General features: G+C 42.0%; 1 protein-coding gene across 1 annotated transcript in view; it reads left to right on the top strand.

Annotated features, from left to right (window-relative positions):
• Positions 1-203: 203 nt before the first annotated feature.
• Positions 204-21,282, top strand: part of LOC119963921 (protein FAM53A-like) — a 135,268-nt gene continuing 114,189 nt past the window's right edge. The window contains 1 exon segment of the mRNA XM_038793340.1: positions 204-382. The gene's annotated coding sequence lies outside the window, so the exon portion shown is untranslated.

Below are 21,282 nucleotides of genomic sequence, written 5' to 3'. Positions count from 1 at the left end.
TTTTTGTATTCGGGCGAGGCGATGCGTGGGAAGAGGGAGGAACTCCATCTCCCGGCATTCCGCTTGGTTCTGCCTGGAGGTGGGGGGGCGGGGTGCTGGGAGCTCTCTCTGGAAGGTGACTGGGAGGGGAGGAGAAGAGCCGCCTGATTGACGGCTGCGCTGAGCCAATCGGACTTGGCGAGGACGCGCAGCTGTGGAGAGGAGGGGGCGGGTCTAAAGCGCTGGGGAGTCAGGTTGAGTTTTGCTCCCTGGGCTTGTGTGTGTGTGTTGTGGATGGGGGCTTGAGGCTCTCCAGAGAAAGGAGGGAGGTGGGGGTGGCACCTTGTTATTCAGCACCTCTCAGAGGGAAGTTCAGCTTTAATGGACACGGTAGGAAATAACGGTGAGTGCCTTTTAAGGAAAGCAATTTTTTTGTGAAAAAAAACAAATTCTCCTTTTTATGGATTGGCTGGTTACATTTGGGAAATGAATACAGCAGGAATATGAATTCAATTTTTGATTAGTCTCTATCATTAATTTGAAAGAAAAAAGTACTTTGATTAATAGCCAATGTTTATATTTACCCAGGACTGTTCAACATTTAAAAAAAGAAGTAAGCTGAATGGTTTTTCCATTAATTTTTTTGACCCTTGTGTGTGTTTTATATGTGCATGTTAGTTTCTGGCTTTAATTGGCATATTTGCTTTAGTATCTATAAAATGAAAATTTTGGTTGCAAGAAAATGTGTCCACACTGGGTGAACATCAAATAAATAATCAGATGCATCTTGGATCACTGTTCATCTTTGTGTCCTTTCTCTGCGAAAGCATTTAATGATGTCATTGTGGTGTTGCACTGAATCCTTGTTTTAATACCATGGCTGTTGCTATTTTGCAACAGGAGCTGAATTGTTTTTGAAGCAATTTTGTAACCAAAGATTATTGCTTTTTATACTTCTACAGTGTCGAAATATTGGATGTGTTTTGATGTCTTTTTCATATGAGCTGTATTGAAAGATCTTATGATTCCTGATATATACTGAGAATGCAGTGTGACGAACAGACGGCAAGCAGCATTCCACCAAAGTCTCTTTGAGTGGGAATGTGAAGGGTTTTGCAGTTGTTCGCCCATATGTAAATCATGAGCAGTCAATCCTAAAAGAGCTATTCAATGATTTATGAACTTATTTGCATTCAATGGTATGTGACTTCAGTATTAGGTAGATTCAAAACGTCGATTGAGGCCATGTATGGCTTTGCATTTTTGAGTTTTCCCATTTGGCAAATCCTTTTAATGAATTTCGCTGTTGAAGAATTGAAGTGAGTTAGTCTGAAATTCAGAGTCTGCCAATCTTTTGTGCTGATGGAAATCAGCTTTGCTAAACTGCAGCCACAATCTGATTTTTGCAAAGTTAATCTAGCTTGATTAAAGAAATACTTTAATTGTGGGCAGTAAAATTTCCTTCCAGGGCGATTCCATGAGATGTATGCAGATTTGAGAAATTGTGTTGTTGAGAAAATAGACTCCATTGGTAAAGGTGGATTTAAGGGAAATAAGCTGACTCCCATTCTGAATGAAAATGCATGAGCAGCATGTTGTCATTTTAATTCACTTCCAGTATAATGTGGTGAGCTGTATATCTATTGGAAATCTGTTTTTAATGATGTTGAAATAGTCTGAGCAAATGGATTTCATATCCTGTAACAGTAGGTCTGCAGTAAGCTTTAACATAGGGATAGTGCCACAAGAAATAACATTGATGATCAGTCCCTTGATCTAGATGTGGTCATGAAAGCAGAAGTAGGGACGTTACGAATGATGGACACTATCTAATATGCACCAGAAAAGATGTATATGGAGTCAACAATTGATACATTTTTTATTATAACTCAGCTATGTTTAGTAATCCCATTAATCTTGGTTTTATCTCCCATTTTCCATTGAAATGTTTGCAAGGCCGTGGTTTCCTCAGAAAAACTGAGAAAGAAAAAGTCACAGGATCTGATTCTAAACTTAGTTTTTAGATTTAGAAAATCAATTTTACCAGAAGCGATTTCGTTTTCCTGTGTACTGAAGGAAATAAATTTGTTTTGGATATCCTAATGGTGCCCATCTCAGTTTGCAGGTTGATCTGTTAACCCAAAATCTTCTCATCTTTTCCTCTTTTGTACACCTTTTTGTCATCTTGTTTACATTCGTTCAACATATATCAAGAAAGAAGTGTATCACTTGCATACAAATTAGGAGCAGGTGTCGACCACTTGACCCTTTGAGCTTGCTCTTCCATTCAATAAGATCATGGTCTGATTGTAGCATCAACTCTCATTCCCCCTGCCACCCCCAACATCCTTTCACCTTGCTTATCAGCAATCTATCTAGCTGTGCCTTAAAATTATTCGAAGATTCCACTTTCGCTGCTTTCTGAGGCAGAGTTCCAAATACTCAGACTCACCGGGAAAAAAATCAGTCTTAAGTGGTGGGCACTTATTTTTAAACAGTGACCTCTCGATCTAATTATTCCTACAAAGGAAATATCCTTCCCATGTCCACCTAGTCAAGACCCCTCAGGAGCTTGCATTTAATCAAATCATCTTTTGCTCTTCTAAATTCCAGCAGATAAACGTCCAACCTGTCCAGCCTTTTCTCATAAGACAACCCACCCCTTTGACTTATTAGTCGAGTACACCTTCTCTGAACTACTTCATCCTCATTTACATCCTCCCGTAAATAAGAAGACCAATATTGTGCACAGTACTCCAGGTGTAACCTCACCTGATGCCTTGTACAACTGAAGCGTGAACTCCTACTTTTGTGTTTAATTTGCCTTGCAACACGATACCATTCCTTTAGCTTTCATAATTACCTGCAGTGCCTATATACTAACCTTTTGTGGTTCATGCATCAGATCCCTCTGCATCTCCGAGCTCTGCAATCTTTCCATTTAGATGGTACTTTTTTTTTAACCTTCCTGCCAAATTAGACAATTTCACATTTTTCCACTATACTCAGTTTGCCAGATTTTGGTCCACTTACTTAACCTACCTATATTCCTTTGTAGCCTCCTTATGTTCTCTTCAGAACATACTTTCCTATCTATGCTGAAAGTGCTGATGACACAAAGTTTGCAAGCATACCTTTGGCCCCTTCATCCATGTCAGTTTATATAAATTGTAAAGTTGAGGCTCCGGCCTTGATCTTGCCAAACAGAAAGTGACCCACTCATGACTTTTGCTTTTTGTAAGCCGGTCAATCTTCTATCCATGCCAATGCGCTACCCCCAATACCAAGAGCTTTTATTTTATGCAAACGCCTTTGATGTGACATCTTATCAAAAGCATCATGGAAAATAAGTACAGTATGTCCACTGGTTCCCTGTTATCCATTATTATTTCTTCAAGAAAGTCCAATGAATTGGTTAAACATGATTTCTCCCTCAAAACCATGTTGACTGCCTGATGCATGGTGGCTCAATGGTTAGCACTGTTGCCTCACAGTGCTGAGGATCCGGGTTTGATCACGGCTCCAGGTCATTGTCTGTGTGGAGTTTACACACTCTCCCCGTGTCTGCGTGGGTCTTACCCCCACAACCCAAATATGTGCAGGGTAGCTGGATCGGCCATGCTAAATTGGCCCTTTTGGGGGAAAAAAGACTGCCTGATTACCCTGAATTTATGCAAGGGCTCTGCTGTAATGTATTTAATAGCTTACAATACTTTTCTTATGACAGATAAACTAACTGGAGTTACATTTGCTATTTTCCATTCTAATGGAACTTTCCCTAAATTGAGGGAATTTTGGAACATTTAAGTGAATACATCACCTATCTCACTTGCTACTTTTCAGACGTTATGATGAAGTCCCTAGTTTCCTACAAAGCAGAAGGAGGCCATTAAGCCCATCAAGTCTACAACTACCCTCTGAAAGAGCACTCTACCTAGACCCTATGCCTGTAACCCGGTGCATCGATCATGGCCAATCTACCTAGCCTGCAGATCTTTGGACAGTGGGAGGAAACCAGAGCACCCAGAGGAAACCCACACAGACGTTTGCAAATGTGCAAACTCCACACTCCACACTCACCAAAGGCCGGAGTTGAACCCAGGTCCCTGGTGCTGAGAGGCAGCAGTGCTATGCTACTATGCTGCCCACTAGGATCCAGGAACCTGTTAACCTGCAACTCAGTTTGCTCAATACCACGTGTCTTGTGATTGTAATTTTCTTGCGACTCTCTCCCCCGCCCCCCTTTCAATTCCTGATTTACAGTTTTTACTGGATTGTTGCTTGTATCCTCTCGAAGTGAAGACTGATGCAAAATATCTGTTCAATTTATCTGTCATCTCCTTATTTTCCATTATTAATTCCCCCCACTTTCTCTTGGACCAATGCTCGCTTCGTTAATGTGTTTCTATTAAAAATATTGATAGAAACTTTTCCTGTCTGTCTATATATTTCTAGCCAGCTTTCTCTCGTACTCTTATTTCCCTTCCTTTATTAATCTTTCAGTCATTCTTTGCTTTTAAAAAATATTCTGACTTGCCCACCCATCTTTGCTCAATTATATACTTTTTCTTGAGTTTAGTGCTGACTTTTAGACTTTTTTAGGTAACCATGGATGGTGGGTCCTCTGCTTGCAGGAAATACTTCTGGATTCCTTTATCCTTCCACCATGAGTTCTGTAGTGAATGGTAGTACAGTTTGTCATAACCTTTGCATGAACCAGAAGTGCACAGTCTGTTATGAATAACCTACAGTTGTTTAGCTTTCGCAGGCATTGCACAATTTAGGCCAAAAAATGAACTCTGGATTTTTTGCTCCACCAACACTTGCCTATCATCCATGAGTATTAATTTGTTCTAGTGTGGGAATGTTATATTTCTTTACCCATGATTGGAAGAAAGTTCCAGCAGGATTGACAACTCCTAATCTTTTAAATAAAAAGTAAATGTTTGAGGGTGTATGTCTTGATCACTTAGCAACTAAAGGAAATTGCATTGGGTTCTGCTGGTTTGAGATCACTGTTCGGGTCATGCTGAAGGGCTGAATTATAAGCTTCAGTCATCCATTCAAAAAGGAGTAATGACTGTAATAACCTCTAGTACATAGTGTAAAGTTGTTCTGCTGCAATACTTCTATTGGAATGGGAGGCCGGGTGAGTAATAACTCCTTAAATTTAGAGCACTGGTGTTGATTCTTAAAAGGTGAAAACGCTCTAGAAATATTCATGGTCAAATAATTTGTGTTTGAGAATGTTTCCTAAATCAAATGGATTTTACTTAAAGGGTAGGTTTTTTTGCCATTATTGGGTCGATGCTAATGTTAAGACATTTTACAGATGGTATTTGAACTCCAGAAAATGTTTATTTCAAAATAAAAACAACCTTGAATGTAAGCCTCTGTGCATTTTCTGCTTATGTGCAGGCACTCTCACAGTTAGTTATGACATAGGAGCAGGAGTAGGCCAACCAGATGGAGCCTGCTCTACCATTTAATTAGATCATAGTTAATCACAAGACATCTGATTAAATCTAGGAAAGCTGTAAGTGGTTTACATTGCTTTGGCACTGGCATGTCCAAGTTACAGGCTTTTTGGGCTATTTCCCCCCTGTGGAAGCTTTGTTTTTTAACTACTTGTATTTTTGTATTCTGTTGCTTCTCCAGTTTGATCTGGATGTCTGTAAAGTACTGCTTTCAGCAATGCTCTGGTTACATTTGACATTTATCCAAGTTCATTTAGAATTAGCTTGAGATGTATGCAGGTTTATTGGCAAGTTCATTTACACTGGGCATGCAGGCTTTTATGGTAGCAATTCAAAAGTGACCCACGACGAGTTTGACTACTCTTATTGAGGTTTTGCAGTGCCGGTGCATGTAGAATTTTTAATACCATTGTAAGGAATGTTTAACTGGATGTGATCTAGGTCAGTCAAATTGGTGACTTCATCTGACAGACTTGAGTATAGAGCTGGAAATATTTGGCTGTGGTGTGGGTGCTGACCCTCAAAACAGCAAACTAAACACTCCACTTTGGCCCTCCAATGTATGTAACAGGGTAGAGCTTTGCTAACTGAGCATGTGAAAGGCGTTGCAATTTATCTTGCCTCCGTCATTAAGTCAGTGGAAACTGCATTGTCCGAGTAGCATCAGCTTCAACAGAAAACAAGTGATCCTGACTGGTGTATCTTGTGCTGTATTTATTCCTGTGCAGCGCTGCTTCCATGCTGCTCCTTAAGCACCTTCCCACTGTTAGCCCCTGCTATTGCACTCTCAAAGATAGTCAGTAACAAAGCTGCAAACCACAGTTTTTTTAAAAAGTAACCTGGCAAACTGTGATACATTGCATGTTTTTATTTTTAAACGGGCCTTCCTTGAAATTCGTGTACCATTCAAAATGTAATCAAGATATGGGCATTTAAGTGATTTGCAAAGAGGAAATAAAGGCAGCTGTTGAAGTTTCAGCACTAATCTAAGATTTATTTTGTCCACTTATGTAAAAACTGGGGCAAGTACCGGTGCACCCTTTTTCAGTAGGATGCAGTTGAGACTGGAAGAAAAATATGAGCATTGTGTTGCTGCAATTAACACACATACCCTTGAGCTTTCTTGTCCTCCCTCTTTTTCTAAAATCATAAAAGACCAAAGCAGAACCACAGATTCCTTTCAGATAATTTCAGATAACCGTGTATGAAATGTGAGTGAATGCTGCCCCACACACCAATTAAAGGGGAACGGTTGACATGTGCTCTGCTAGTAATTCTCTTCACCTGTGTGGAATGAATGGTCCCTCAGCATGGTCAAACATTTGCCTAAAATGGTTGAATTGGCGGTCAGAATGATGGTGACTCACATGGTGACGCATTGCTTCATTTAGTGGACTGCACACCACCATGGGATGACGAGACTATCTTGGTGAGCAGCATGTGAAGAAATCAACAGCTTTCATTTTGTTAACTCGGGAATAGCTTCCACAGACAATGGGCACTGAATTGTGTTCAAGTTTTAACAGCTAGTAATTTCAAACTGGACGTGGAACATGCTGTTATTTTTTCCCAAATTTTAGAAATATTTTCACTCATTTGAAGACTCATTTCTCAGCCTAGGTGGGGGGTGGGGTGGAAGAAGGGGGGGAGAAGAAGGAAGGGGGGGAAAAGAAGGAAGGGGGGGGAAAGAAGGAAGGGGGGGGAAAGAAGGAAGGGGGGGAAAGAAGGAAGGGGGGGGAAAGAAGGAAGGGGGGGGAAAGAAGGAGGAAGGGGGGGAAAAGAAGGAGGAAGGGGGGGAAGAAGGAGGGGGGGGGGGGGGGGGAAGAAGGAGAGTGGATAATTTTCAGAGTCGTGATTACTACTCCTGGGTGACCAGAGTGATTAATTCTCCTTTCATTCAGGGCATTAAGTTGAGGGCTATAAATCTGGCCAATGACTTGTTTGATAGTTATTGTAGTGGATGGCCACAGTGAGGGGCAATAACATGCAAATGTCCTTTCCAAATGCCAGGAGATAACTTTGTGTCACGAATTTAGGAAAGATAAAAACATAATTAAAAATGCTGGTTTTTTTTTAAACAACTAATTCACACACCTTTTAAGGTTAGGAATCTGCCACCTCTACCTGGTCATTCAGCTATACGATATGGTTTACATCATCCACCCCTCCAACCTTGCCAAGCCAAGAATAAACTTTGAATGTTATCTCTTGCCTGTGTTATTTTCTGAATAGGTTCCTCCGGACAGAGATGTAATTAAATCAAAAGTTCATGTTGATCAGTCAGTCTCCAGTCAGAGCGAAATCCACCTCTGTGCTGGGATGATGTGGAAATTATTTATAGGCCGGAAGATAACCATTGTTCTTTGGTCAAATTGCAATCTGTTTTTGTAGCTCTGGAGCATTTATTTTTTCTTTGCACTAATGCATTGCTTAATGTTTGAAAGTGTCAGGCGCACAGCTATTTAAACTGAAATTGTATGAAATGCTTTTTTGCCAAATTCTGTGTTGCTGCAAAATAGCAACATTCAGGAAACGCAAGTGGGAAAGCCATCTTGAAATCAACACTTGTGGTGAGCTGATTTTTGACTTTCAAAGCTAGCTTTTGCAAGATTTTGTTTTGCATTAAAGCTTTTTAAAAAAAAATGTTTTTATTAATTCATTTATAAATAAATATATATATATATATATATATCTCTCACACACATCAAACAAAACCACAACCAAAAAGAGAACAAACAGGAATTTGCATAACAAATAAATAACTAACACCCCACCGTCTCGCCCTCCCTGCCGTTACCCACCATTCACCCTGCCTCCTTTTTAACCCCAGGATCAGCCACCTCCCTCCCCCCTGCTGACTTTGTAACTAGCCTTGAAGTCGATAAATGTTCCCTCCCTTCTTCCTCGCCTTATTAATGTCCTTATCAACAGTGGTACCAGGTCTCCCAAAAACATCTTAAGAATTCCATCTGGGGTCTTCCCTGCCTGCATTGCCCCCCCCCCCCCTCCCCGTACACTCTGTCACCTCCACCAGTCCAATGGGTGCTCCCAGGTCCTTCTCCAATTTGGGGAAGTCCCAACCTGTCCAAAATAAGCCTCATCTTGAATATATTCAAAGTTTTAGCATCAAGTACTTCCTGTGGTAATGAATTTCACAGGCTCACCTGAAATGTCTCCTCATCTTTGTCTGAAATGATTTAACCTGAATCCTCAGGCTGTGACCCCTGTTCTGGACACACTCATCATTGGTCACATCTTTCCTGCATCTACCCTGTCTAGTCATGTTAGAATTTTATAAGTCTCTATGAGATCCCCCCTCATTCTTCTGAACTCCAGTGAGAACAATCCTAACCTCGTCAATCTCTCCTCATATGACAGTCTCACCATCCCTGGAATCAGTCTGGTAAATCTTCGCTGCACTCCCTCGAGAGCAAGAACATCCTTCCTCAGAGAAGGAGACCAAAACTGCACACAATACTCCAGGTGTGGCCTCACCAAGGCCCTGTGTAATTGCAGCAACACATCCCTGCTTCTATACTGGAAACCTCTCACAATGAAGGCCAACAAACCATTAGCTGCCTTTACCGCATGCTGCACCTGCAGGCTTACCTTCAGCGACTGGTGCTTAAGGACACCCACGTCCTGCTGCACACTCCCCTTTCCCAATTTTCAACCATTGAGGTAGTAATCTGCCTTCCTGTTTTTGCTTTCGAAGTGAATAACCTCACACTTATCCAAAAGTACTGCATCTGCCATTGATTTACCCACTCACCCAACCTGTCCAGATCATGCTGGAGGATCCCTGCATCCTCTTCACAATTCGCCCTCCCTAGCTCCCCTGCCCACGCCGATCGCCTCCCTGACCACGGACATGACCAGCCCAATTTAGACTCGATGACCGTATCAAAATCCCCCCCTCCATTATCAGCCGGTGTGAATCAAGGTCTGGAATCTTTCCCAACACCCATCTCATGAATTCAACATCATCCCAATTTGGGGTACAGGCATTCACCAAGACCACTGACATCCCTTCCAGTTTCCCACTCACCATCACAAACCTTCCCTCTCCCACCCGCTATTATATTCCCCACCTCAAGCACTACCTGATTATTTATTAACACCACCACCCCAGACGTCTTCATGTCTAATCCTGAGTGGAATACCTGGTTTACCCAACCTTTCCTTAGCCTAGTCTGATCCTCGATCTTCTGGTGCGTTTCCTGTAAAAATGCCACATCCACCTTTTATGCTCCTCAAATGCAGGAATGCGCGCGGCCGCTTGACAGGCCCATTCACTCATCTCACATTCTGTGATCAGTCAGCCGTAGCCCCTCTTGGGCTGGCCCATGTCTCACAGCTCTCCAGGCCCGCCCTCGGATGCCCACCGTCACCGACCCTCCTTATCGTGCTTCAACAACCCCACCCCTGTCAGCAGTTACCCCCCTCTCCTAAGCAAAACAACAATCCCAGCCCTTTCTAACATTCTAATCACCTGCTCAGCCCCCTCCCCCTACTGTGCCCCTGTGAACTAGGTCACCCAGCTAGCCTGACAGCCCCTGCCCACATTGCCAAACATCCTACCCCCCACCGATTTCCCCCCCCCTTCCATGGTGCAAATAAAAATAAGAAAAAAGTGGCACACTCCTTGCTCGTTGCTCTAGCATCCCACCAAAGAACCAAAATAGAAGAAAACCCCCGAGTGAAAAGATGTCCTCCTCTGACCACCCCCCCCCCCCCCCCCCCACAAGAAACAGAGCAATAACAACAGTAATAAAAACAATCCCCAACAAGGGGGCAGAGAGAACCACCGTCCCCTCACATCTCCTTCAAAGTTCAATGCCCTCCTTCTGCCATTCCATTGTGTCTCTCAAACTCCATTGCCTGCTCCGGTGCTCCACAATAATACTCGCGGCCCTTCTTAAAGTGGGCAGTCTTAACTCGGTTGAATCCTGCTCTCTTGGCCAATTCCACTCTCAGATCCTGGTATACCCGGAGCTCACTACCCTTCCAGGTATATCTCCTCGTCTGCCTGGCCCATCTCAAGATCTTCTCCTCATCCAGGAATCAATGTGACCTCACCATCATCGCCCTCAGCGGCTCGTTTGCTTAAGGCTTCCTCATCAGTGCCCTATGCGCCCAATCAATCTCCAGGTTTAGTCAAAGGCCCGCTCCCCCAATATCATCTTCAGCATTTTGGCCATAACAGCCCGCATCTGCTCCCTCAATGCTGTCTGGCAACGCCACAATTCTCAAATTCTGTCTCCAGGAGTGGTTCTCCAGGTCCTCCACTTTCTCCTTGAGCTGTTTCTGGGTATCCCTCAACATCCCAATTTTGGCTGCCAATGAGGTAAGCTGCTCCTCGTGCTCCCCCACTGTCTCCTCTACCTTCTGGATCGCCTGGCTCTAGGTCTGCAGCCCGAGCTCCACACGGTCGATCCCTGCTTTCAGTGGGTCTACCACCTTTGCCAGGTCCTCCAGAGCCTCCTTCCTCTGTTGACTGAACTTTTTGTTCAGAAAATCCACCTGTCGACCATTGAGCTGGTGGGGCTGACCCATTGCTTCCTGCCATCGTTCTCCCGTGTCGCACGCAGAGTTTCTTCCTCTTGCAGCTCCTTTCATCTGAACCCACTTCTGGTCCACAAATCCATTCACCGGTGGATTATAGTCTTCCTCCATTACCCCTGCATCCTTTTCCTTCAAAACATCTGTCTGGCAGCCGGGCAAAAGGACCGAAAAGACAGCCTCGAGCGTGTGTTGTCAAATGTGTGACCATTCCATGACCGCCACCGGAAGTCCTCTTGGGTTAAAGCTTTTAATGATTTATACACAGACCCTAAATCTCTCTGCTCCTCCATAGTTTCTAATCTCAACTTTTGGAAAATTTTCTGATTTGCCTTTCTTTCTCTGATCCAAAGTGGATAATCCCGCTCATATTGGCCTCCTGTGTCCATTTCCCCCACTCGCTTAGCTTGTGTCACCAGCCAGCTTTTTACTCTCCATTATCTGCTTCCATTAAAATCCATCCATTCATTTTTTAGCTTCATTGTTTACAGACAGACTAAAACTGGGACAGAAACGTTATCTTAAAAATTAAGGTTCATTGGATTATTGCGTATTTTAAGAGGGAAACCTCAAATGCATGGTGGCACAGTGGCTAGCAATGCTGTCTCATGGCTTTAGGGGACCCGGGCTCAATTCCAGCCTCTGGTGACTGTCCGGAGTCTGCACTTGTGTCTGTGTGGGTTTCCTCTGAGTGCTCCAGTTTCCTTCCACAATCCAAAGATGTGCAGGTTACCTGGGGCTGGTTTAGCACAGGGCTAAAGAGCTGGCTTTTAAAGCAGACCAAGGCAGGCTAGCAGCACGGTTCAATTCCTGTACTAGCCTCCCCGAACAGGTGCCGGAATGTGGCGACTGGGGGCTTTTCACAGTAACTTCATTTGAAGCCTACTTGTGACAAGTGATTTTCATTTCATTTTCATTTCGTTAGGTGGATTGGCCATGTTAAATTGCCCTTCAGTATCCAAAATGTTATGTGGGATTATTGGTTACGGGGCTAGGGTGGAGGTATGGGCTAAAGTGGGGTGCTCTTTCCAAGGGCTGGTGCAGACTCGATGGGCTAAATGGCCTCCTGCACTGTAAATTCTATGACCTAAGATTCCTGGCTTTGCCTCCAGTTCATTGCCATGTTATTGATGTGGGTGGTTTAGTCAAGCTCGTCCTTCCTGTTCCCTTCTCCCACTCTTATTGTTGCTGCTTTCTTTCATTTTCCTCTCCTATCCCTTTTCTCTTGGTTTTTCCTCACCATTTCCCTCTTCCCTTTTACATTTCTCTTTCCCCCTTGGTCTGTTTGCTATACTGCCGCCAGGTCTTTGTCAGTGGGGAACTTACTATTTGCTTATCTTCACATATCCATCAACAGAGTACGTCAACTTTTAATTCTCTTGTGTACTTCACCCACCATTAGAGGCCGTGCCTTTAGCGGGCTACTTCCCAAGTTATGCAATTCCCTCACTTTCAGCAGAGATGATAAGAAAATTTGGGATGAGGAATGGAGACTTGTGTAGAAATTTGAAGTCCACAGAAACTTTAGGGCAACTCGGAGCCTGGCCATTTGTAAACTGAATCTGCGTTTCTGACTTGCACCTGAGAAATTACTGACATGCAAATGCAGTACTTCACTTTGGGAATTATTGGTGCCGCTGTTCTTACCAGTTAGCTCAACGTTTTTGATTTTGCTTGCCTGTCTAAGACGAATCCAGTTTCCTGAGATTTGGGGGTGGGGAGGGAGGCTGTCCTGTGTTGGACGGAGCTTTTGCCTATAGGGAAGCTAATCATACATTGTGCAGAAGCATTATACAGGTACTCATTAAAATTGCAAAATCAGTGTCTAGGCAGTACTGGCAATCCTCCAGTAACTTAGATAAGGAGCGTTTACCCTGTTAGCCTCGATAGCCTGTGATGGCAAATCTATTTGACTGCATGTGATGCCAGATCACTGGAAGTTGAGGGCTATTGAGTAGATTGCCTAGATATGGAGAAATAACTCACTGAAATATTTATTGATTATCCACTGTAGCACAGAACTATGAGCCTTGCCTTTGACCCGACGCCATGTGATAACTTGTTTAGAAGTGCCAGGATTCATCAAAGGCTTTGGTGTTATTCAATGATAGGGGATTAAATAAAAATGTTAGTAGCTTGGTGAATGTTGAGATGAACTCTTGATAGGGCCACAAAAAAGATTGGACCTGGTGGGTTAATCCTGTGATTTATTTCTCACAAATGGCTGTTGCAAGTGAGATCTAGCTTCATGACAGTTCAGAAAGGTTCTTGCCTGTCGTGTGCCGAGTGAAATACTTCTCTGGCTTTAATTCTTGCTAGTATCAGCTTTGCTGAAGGATCAATATTGAGTGGCATGTAGAATGAAACTGCAGGAAGGAAACCAGTTTCCTGTTTCGTTGATTAGGGTTAAAGCCTGGTGCTGCTGATCAGAATTGAAACTTGCAGTTGAAAGCTTTACCTTGAGTTCAGCAGCAATGCCCTTCATGAAAATGTTAACACAGCAGTTATCTTTCATAACCTTGGGCTGAAAAATACATTTGAGGTTTCCCTCTTAACATGCGCAATAATCCAATGAACTTTAATTCTTAAGATAATGTTTCTGTCCCTATTTTAGTCTGTTTGTCTGTAAACAACGAAGCTAAAAAATGAATGGATGGATTTCAATGGAAGTAGGTAATAGCCTAAGGAAGAACTATTCACTTTTGGCAAAGGCGCGGATCTGGATCCTGGAATTGTTTAATGGATTCGTCAACATTAGGAGATGGGGAGAACTGGCGTTTTGTAAACAATGTCGTCTGGACTGCTGGAATTTTTCACAGCTGTCCAGAATATCAGCAGAGTTTTCAGAGCAGGTTGTTGGATATAGTTTGCCCTGAATCCTGCTCCGTGAGATCAAAACTTTTAATGAAAAGATTTCATCAACTAGGCAGGAAAAAGCCTCCAGGATGAGCTTCTTAATTTTATTAAAGATAGTTAACACAACGTGGTCGAGGTATGTGCTCGATTCCCTCTTTACTTGTTCTACATATAATCCTGCAGTTACAGTTTACATCTAAATGGGTCATTTGCCAGAGCTTAGCTTTCTTGGGTACAGTGATTTTTGGCACAGGTCATTGATCAAGGTGTTGCAAGCGTGCTTAAAAGTTGCCCAAAAAAACCCAGTTAGGTTGGTGATTATATTGAATGAAAAACACAATTTTCCTGCAGTGGCATATACGAGGTCAAAGTTTCCTCTGGAAGTTTACCAGTTTATGCTGTTACAGCATCAAGTAGCTTTTGAGCCTATATCCTAAATCCTTCATTTTCGTTTTCATTTTTTCATGTGTGGCAGTGTCAATATTGTAGCTCCATGAACAGTTTTCATTTGGTTGGGTGCTCATAATTGTGGGCTACAAGGCACATGAGGGTAGTTCACGTCATTCTGTTTGTCACTTGACTCTTTAATTGATTTCTTCTCATCTGACAGTACTTCAAGGAGAGATTTGGAAGCAATAATATTCAATGTTGCTTATTATTGCTTGCCCTTGAACAGGTATTTGTCAATGGTTTTGATCCTATCTGATGTTAACCAAACTTTATTTTGTTCAACTTAGTTCTATTCAAATATAACTTAATGAGAAGTTGTCTTTGTTATTTTCTATTTGTTCTTGGTGTGGCTAGCAAGGCTGGTTGGTATTCCTGTGCTGTGTTGCTTTGGCAAGAGTGGCTTGCTAGGTTACTTCAGAGGGTAGTTAAGAGGTGCCCATGTTGGTGTACGTACAAGGAGGCCATACCAGCTTGGCAGGTTTTCTTTCCAATAGGACACAAGTGAACCATTTCAATTTTTATGAAAATACAACAGCTTCGTAGTTAATTTTAGTGTTGCCCAGCTTTTTTAATGCAAATTCTCAAACAGCCATGGTAGGGTTTGCATTTGTATTCTGTGATTTATTGGTTCAGACTTCTGGGTTACGAGTGTAACATGGCTATTACATTATTGTATATGTGCACAAAGTGTCACTTTTAAAAGGTTACCTGCAATGGTACAGTTGATGATATTTTGACATCAACTCTGGCTGTTGTATTCCCATGCAAAAGTCCTTTCCCATCCATGGAATGATTAGGTGGTTTTTAATGTCTCTGCCAATATTGCCCTTCACTACAGAGCTCTCTTCCTGGAACCTTGTATGGTTTGAGTTCCAATTTTTTGTATTCAGATCTTGCATTTGACACTGCTGTCTGGAAGCTGTAGGAATGTTCGTGTTTTTGGTAGCATGGGCCATTTGGGTGACGACTATGAAAACTTGCAGGGCACAGCAAGTTTAAGCTATGTTCTAATTAATGTTAATCTGCCTATACCTCCACCTGCTTATACAACAGAAATAGGTGATTTGATTCTATCTTTGTCTGTGGCAGCAATGCTGGGAAAAGGCCCCTCCATATTTTCAGGTTCATGGCTAAATAAAAATCAAATGGAGCTGCCAGTGGTTTGAAGGCCAGGGTGGAACATGGTTTCAGCACCCTCTTTTAATTCAAACTTCAGATACAATTTGCAGATCAGGCAGACAGTGGGGGCTGCATTTCTAATTTGCTGCATTTGTCCTATTACCCCCAGAGTATTTCCACAGTCCCTCCGTTTCTTTCATGTGAGTTTCATGAGTTGCTGACTTCGTATACTGGGTCTATTCCCTCTGTCTTTATACCTCTAATGTCACCTGGCTCTGCACATACCTCGAGTCATCAGCTGCTGAAACCCTCAGCCATGTCTTTGTTACACCCAGATCTGATTCTTCCAATACACGCCTGGTCAGGTATAATGATCCACCCTCTTATCACCCTGTTCACCGGCACGCCTGATTTCTGGTTAAGCCATGTCTTGACTTTTAAAATTTTCACCCATGTTTTCAAATTCCACCCTCCCCAATGATCTCTAGCCTCCTCTTCACCTCAATAATCTTCCCCAGCTCCACAAGCCTCTGTGCTATCTGCACTCCTCTGATTCTAGCTTAGTTGAGTTTAATCGCTCCACCATTGGTAGCTGTACATTGTAAATTCCCTCCCAATTCCTGGCTCTTTACCTCTCTTTCCACCTCTTAAGACACTTTTTAAAACTGAATTCTTAGACCAAGCTTTTGGCCATCTGCAGTAATACATTTGTGGTTCAGTGTCATTTACTTTAGCGCACACTTGTTACATTAATGGAGCTGCATAAATACAAGTTATTGCTTTGAAAGGATAAACATTTAAAAAATGTATAGAATATACTTGATCCATTTTGATAACTTTTTGCATTACCAGCTCTTATGGCTAATCTTCCTGTTTGGTTAATTTAGGCACTAATTTAGCACATATCAGATGAAATTGTGGTTTGTGGCTTGACATTACACATGTGTAGGAAATGAGGCTCCTTTAGCTTGTCAGATGGCATTGACTAAGTGATGCATTAGTGCAGATCTATAATGAGCTCAGTTCACACAATTCAGAAGTACATGGAATCAAAAGAATAATACAGAACAGGAGCGATGAATTTTATTTTTTATGTTGCTTTTGTTTGTCGTGCCTCTTTTTAATACCAACAATAAAATGAAACACTAAGCTGCACTTAACCAATGGTCCTTCATTGAATCTGCATTGCTTTAGGTTTTTATTCTTTCACGGGATGAGGGCATCATTGTCAAGGCTGGCGTTTGTGGCCCATCCCTATTTGCCCTTGAACAGCTCGAATGGCTTGCCACACCATTTCAGAGGCAGTTAAGAGTCAACCACATTGCTGTGGGTCTGAAGTCACATGTAGGCTAAACAAGCTAAGAATGGCAGATTTCATTCCCTAAAGAGCATTAGTGAACCAGATAGGTTTTTACAACAATCGAGAATGGTTTCAAGGTCAACATTACTGACACTAGTTTTTCAATTCCAGGTTAGGCGGTACGGTTGCACAGTGGTTAGCACTGTTACTTCACAACGCGAGGGTTCCAGGTTCGATTCCCACTGGGTCACTGTCTGTGCGGAGTCTGCAGGTTCTCCCCGTGTCTGCGTGGGTTTCCTCCGGGTGCTCCGGTTTCCTCCCACAAGTCCCGAAAGACCTGCTGTTAGGTGAATTGGACATTCTGAATTCTCCCTCTGCGATCCTGAACGGGTGCCAGAATGTGGTGACTTGGGGATTTTCACAGTAACTTCATTGCAGTGTTAATGTAAGCCTACTTTTGTGACAACGGTTATTAGTGTCACTTAAATTCAAATTCTGCCAGCTGCCGTGGTGGGATTTGGACCCTGGTACCCGGATCATTAGTCTGGGCCTCTGGATTACTAGTATGTTAACATTGCCACTATGCTGTCATCATGGAGGTTTGGACTGTAGTGTGCATTCTCTCTTTTGCACTGAATGGCAGCAAGATATTTAGTCCAGTTTCAGCAGTGAAATATTTTTTCCACTTTGTGAAGCCCCTTGTTTCTCCTGCTGATATCTGCGAAAATTGCACTCAATCAAATTACACACGAAAAATCGGGAACCAAAGATTGATTCTTGTTCATAATTGTGATTGAATTAATGTACAAAAATAATTAAATTCCACTAAATGCTCAAGCCGAATGTTGATTTAAAGTCTCAAATACTCAGAAATAAGCTCACCTTTCATTAAAAAAGAAAGAAAATAATTGGAATGCAGATTGTTTCTCAGTTGAGCCCTGGAGCTTTCAAAATGTGAAATGTTGGTTGAAATTGAATTTCTGCAAATGGCTATCATCTTCAGGATCTTATTGACAATACAGAAGCTTTAGAAACTGCGTAGTTTAATTATGCCCTCGCTTGAGGTTTTCAAAATTAAAGGGTATAATTATGCTACTTTCAAGCAGCTGCATTTAGTTTTCAAAATCTTGTCCTTTTTCAAAAAAAACATATTAAACTAAATATAGGGGATAGCTTTCGTATTGGAAGGACTTGTTCCAAAATGGCAGCTTTTGGATCATGAGATTTTCAGGCCAGATAAAGACTGGAAGTCTATTTAAATTCTGTTTTGTTTGTGCAATTGTGCTTCTAACAAATAAGCTTTTTGTCTGAGATATTAAATGCGGACTAATTCTGACTGGGGGTGGCGGAATGGCAGCCAGTTCTTACGTGGATGGATTTTGTAAAAAATAAAGCTTTGTAGCACCTTTTAAATGCACTGTAGTTTAAGACGCTAGCATATTGTATGCCATGCCTGTGCAAGGGTCAGTGAGTTTAATCAAGATCTCTTTAAAATGAATGATTTTTACTCCGATATTGCTCCAGGTAGGCTATGCAAAAACAAAAAGTGGACTCTGCAAGATGGCAATTGCTGCAGCTTAATTTCAGTGAGGTTTTACTTGAATCTTTCATTCGGGGAATTGTGACCGTGGAGACTTTTAAGTGAGTTGGCCTTTGCCACCTGTAGAAACCAATACCAAGGATGTTTTGGAAATTGTAGAAAATCTTGATGAAAACAAAGCAGTGTGTCAAAATTTGCACCTAATTGAATACGGGTGAACATACACAACCTGCAGTTTTTGTTTGATTTGACATGATGAAAGACTTTGAACTAGATCTGGGGGGAAATTATTTACTGCTTTGGCAGTAGTTTTTGATTGCAAATTCCATGTTGCCGATGAGCGAGTTAATCGGGACACAGTCTAATCTTCAGATACCATAACCAACATGATGTCGAGTGTAGCAAGATTTCAAGACTGCCATTTTGTGCAGTTATGACAAAAATGCATGCTACTTTCCAATTTACATACAAACATGCAAATTAGGAGCAGGTGTAGGCATTTGGCCCCTTGAGCCTGCTCCACCATTCAATAAGATTTCAGCTGATCTGACTGTGGCCTCCACATTTCACCTACCCCGATAACATTTGATTCCCTTTTTAGCCAAGAATTTACCTACTTTTACCTTAACCATTGTGCCATTTGTTGACCCTGCCTCCACTGCTCTCTGGGGAAAAGTTTCAAAGGTTCGTAACCCTCAGAAAAAAATTCTGTCTTAAATGGGAGACTCCTTATTTTTAAACAGTCCCCTCGTGCTAGTGTCTGCCACAAGTGGAAAAACATCCGATCAGCATCCACTCTGTTAAGTCCCCTCAGAATCGGAATCTTCTCTGTTCCAATAAAATCACCTCTGAATGGATACAGGCATAACTTTTCCTCATAAGCTAATGCCCCCATCCCAGGTTATCAATCAAATAAACCTTCTCTGAATTGCTAATGCATTTTCTTAAATAAGGAGACCAAAACTACGTGTGTTCCAGATATGGTCGCATGAACCATGGTAAATGATCTCGACTTTCATATTCCATTCAATAACCTCAGGACACCCAGATCCCTCTGTATATCGATAATTCTGCTGCATTCTTCTGGCCAAAGTAGCAAGTCTGTTTTCCCACATTATATTCTATTTGCCACTCAGTTGACCTATCTATGTCCTTTTACAGACTTATTTTGTCCTATTCCCAAATTTCTTTCCTACCTATCTTTGTATCATCAACATAATTAGCAACCATCCATCTGGACCCTTTTGAACTTAGTGAATATTCTCTTTATAATGGCCTATTAGCAACAACACATGATTGGGAATGTAACATCTATTGAAGTTAACATTTAGTGAGGTAATGGATTAAGTTACAACAGCATTTTAAATATTTGTGCCAATGTTAGACCACTATCTATGCAAAATGTAGAATCATAGAATCCCTACAAGGCAGAAGGAGGCCATTCGGCCCATCAAATCTATATCAATCCTCTGAAAGAGCACCCTACCTGGGCTCACGACTCCACCCTATCCCCATAACCCAGAAACCCCACCTAATCTTTTTAGCCACTAAGGAGCAATTTAGTGTGGCTAATCCAGCAAACCACATCTTTGGGCTGTGAAAGGAAACTGGAGCAACTGGAGGAAACTCACGCAGACATGGGGAGAATGTGCAACCTCCATGCAAATAGTCACTCAAGGCTAGAATTGAACCGAACAAAAGTTGCCGCAGTTGAATTTCACATCACGTGTTCGGAATTGCAAGTGGTGACAGATGCTTGTCTGTCAATTCTGTTTTCCTGGACAGAATTTGTCTAAACTACTTTTACAGAGATCTTGCTTACTTACCACAGTGGCTTTTAGCTTGTGAGTAGATCCCTTGGAAGAGAGTTGATTCTTTTTTGCGCATGGTCAGAGGGTATAGGAGCTTGAATTGAGATACTTGGGCAACATTTTACAAATATCTTCTTACTGGAAACATTTGTAAAGGAACGCAGGATATGTGAATGGAGCGAGGGAGGATCCGAGGCAATGAGGTAAAAATAGACTGGTACTGGAAGTTAACCTGCTTTGCAATTATTTGAGGACTAATCTTTATTAGGGTTTTCAAGCTAGCATTTTGGGATGGCATCACTGGCTGAAGATACGGCAATATCAGATCTTCCCCTAATGTAGTTAGAGCCGCACTAACTTGAAACCAATTTCAAACATTTAGTTGGAATTAAAATATAATGGCTGTGGGTGCTTCATTGTTTGACCAAGTATCTGCCAGTGATGAGGGTAACCATGCTTGAACTAGAATGTACAGTGCTATTACTTAGATCTTAAATGTTATTACCATGCCTCCTATGGACATCATTGTTTTTGGGTTGAATCTCATAACTGGAACAGCTTTGGAGGTACGTTGTGTTTCCTATTATGGGCCGGCATTCTAATCTGGATGTAACATTTTTGCAGGAACCAGAGCTGTGGAGTGATGAATGGGTGTGCCTTGGGTGCTCAACTGGTTTTAAAGAAAGTTTCCACTTCAAAACTTTCAACGTAGCATGTAGGATTTTTTCAAATCTGATTTGTGATGTGTAGCCGCTCTAGTAACCCTACAGCAGCTTGGTTGGCTTATCGGTTCAAGAAAAATACTGAAATGAGCTGCTGGGAGGGAAATGAGTAATATCTTCAGTTTTTTTTTTCCAAAAAAGGATGGTTAACACTTTACAGTGAAAGTACTCCTCCCTAGATTTGTTTCCCTTTTTTTTGAAGGCTCTAGTTCCTTGTCCATAAAACTGAAACTCTATAGGTGCTGTGCTTTAATGGAGTACTTTTGTTTTTGCAACACTCCATTATAGAGCAAATTCTCTTCTGTCTTTATCAGTGTCATGGGTGAATTTGGCCAGTTGTGAAGAGTCACAAGCTATTTGATTGAAACTGGGGACAACCTAGTCAGTTTTTCTCATTCTTTCACAGGACGTGGGAATTGCTGGCTAGGCCAGCATTTTTATCGGCCATTCCTCAATGTCCTTAAGA

This window comes from Scyliorhinus canicula, chromosome 3 (assembly GCF_902713615.1).
Source record: "Scyliorhinus canicula chromosome 3, sScyCan1.1, whole genome shotgun sequence".
NCBI lineage: Eukaryota > Metazoa > Chordata > Chondrichthyes > Carcharhiniformes > Scyliorhinidae > Scyliorhinus > Scyliorhinus canicula.
The sequence above is the reverse complement of the archived record's forward strand: the minus strand, read 5'-3'. Positions and strand labels throughout refer to the sequence as shown.